Source organism: Cupressus sempervirens, chromosome 8 (assembly GCF_028749045.1).
Source record: "Cupressus sempervirens isolate cs-2001-9-10 chromosome 8, ASM2874904v1, whole genome shotgun sequence".
Lineage (NCBI taxonomy): Eukaryota > Viridiplantae > Streptophyta > Pinopsida > Cupressales > Cupressaceae > Cupressus > Cupressus sempervirens.
This window is the reverse complement of record NC_143125.1, coordinates 735,677,737-735,679,796: the sequence shown is the minus strand read 5'-3', so window position 1 is coordinate 735,679,796 and position 2,060 is coordinate 735,677,737. Positions and strand designations below refer to the sequence as shown.

The window sequence follows — 2,060 nt, the reverse complement described above, 5'->3', positions numbered from 1 at the left end:
GCTCAAGACAACCTGCAAGCACTCAACGTTAATCTCCAACAAAAACAACAGGCGAACCTCGGCTAATGATTAAATAGCCAGCTAAAACCCCTCGGTAAATATGCGTTTAAAGGCGATTGAAAACAAAAACTATCTATCCCGGCCGGTAAGATACGCGTTTTGCTATGCTGTTTACATCTTCCAACCTCGTGCGAAACATCACATGTAAATATATTGCAGATAGACTTTATTTGCTCTTTTGTTTCGAGTTCTCACAGATGTATCCGAAACACATTAACAACACAGAGCGATATCGTATAGATGCGATTTTATCTTATTGAAAGAAACCGTTCTGCCTTGATATCATAGACAATTAAACAATTCATTCATGGGAATGTTCATAACCTTATTTTTAACTTAAGCATTGTAATGGTATCTGCCGTCGGTTCAGTGCCAAAATATAATGCGTCCTTGCCAGTGATGAATTACCATTCTAATTATCTTGGAAGCCTTCATTCTAATTTCTGAGTTGCTTAAAAGAAATGACAAACACTGCAGATCGTTTGGCTCCTGTGTTACTCGTTTTTCTTTTATCAGCAATGATATGTGAAGGAACGCAATACATAGTGGGCGATGGTAATGGCTGGGCGCTTGGTTTTGATTACCAAAAGTGGGCATCAGGCAAACGTTTTTTCGCTGGAGACTCACTGGGTAAATCTTCTTCTTCAATGTTTCGATATCATTTAACAACTCATGACATAGTCGTCTTGTTTACTAATTAATTATAATTGTTGTGGTGTGGATTGAACGCAGTGTTTAATTATGGGGGCGATGAGGAAACCCATGATGTAACTGTAGTAGTCGAATCAGCAGTTGAGGGCTGCGTTAAATCACCGAACGCAGGTGTTTATGAAAGTGGAAGCGATGAGTTATTTTTGACTGGTGCAGGGGAATTGGGTTTCATTTGCGGAGTGGAAGATCACTGTAAGAATGGTATGAAACTCAAAATTACAATTGAATCTGCGGTTTCACAAGGCGTTTCAATTTCTCCAGCGGCTGCTCCCTCGTCCGCTTAAAAGATTATATGCATTTCTCAGGCCGTGGTGGAACATTTGATATGAGTTTCCCTACGTTGTTTTCTTTTTAGTATTCTCAATAAACAGAGTGCGATGTGGATTCATTTCTTACTAGTGTTAAGATCTCTGGAGCTCATTTCGACTTCTCCAGCATCTTTCCTCTTTTATGACTTCCAATCCAATGTATCAAGTTACCTTTTTAATATTCATGCTTCTTCAGGCCATGACTTGTTTATATGAGATTAAAAAATTGTGAGCACTTTCATACTAAAGCTAACAAAACTAAATTAGAATTCATATTAAAAATAGATGATGGTGAATGTTTAAAAACATATTGGACCCTTATATGGCATTAAATTACATTTATTAAATATAAGTTTTGAGGCTTCTTTGTGAATGTAATGCTTTTCTTGCTTACTTGCTGTTGTTAGTCCCGCCTATAGGCCGAGACTATAGCTTTCACCTCCTTATCATCAATTAATCTATGTTCTGAAAATTGTGCCAAAAAATTACAAGCTAAGGTTCTCTTAAATTATTCTATCAAAACATAGTTTATATTTTTATTGTTATTTTATGATTGGTTCTCACCAATTTTACCGACAGTCTTTTCAATTTTTACATTAACAAATTGGGAAAAAAAAAGAGTCCATGTATTTAAGAATCAAGTACAGATGACATCATTATAATGCTTCACCTGGCTACATGCATGCTTCTCTTATGTAGCATCCTTCACTTATATTACATGGAGTTGTCATTCTCTAATCGTGATTAATGGTGATCGGGTTCAAATATTTCAGCTCTATCAAAAATTTTGATATAATTTTGGTTAAAGAAATTTGTGTTTGTTACTTGTTCCTCTTTTCTCAGTGGTGTGTTCCTCACTTGGTTGCATGGTTGATTGTGTGAGTGTCTTTTATTACAGTTTTTTTAAAGCTTGATGTTGGAGATTGTGTGAGGATCTTTTATTATAAGTTCTGTAAAGCTTGAGATTTTGGGATTGCCAGA

At 36.0% G+C, this 2,060-nt stretch overlaps 1 pseudogene; it reads left to right on the top strand.

Annotated features, from left to right (window-relative positions):
- Positions 1-521: 521 nt before the first annotated feature.
- Positions 522-1,055, top strand: LOC149544527 (basic blue protein pseudogene; annotated as a pseudogene).
- Positions 1,056-2,060: the final 1,005 nt, after the last annotated feature.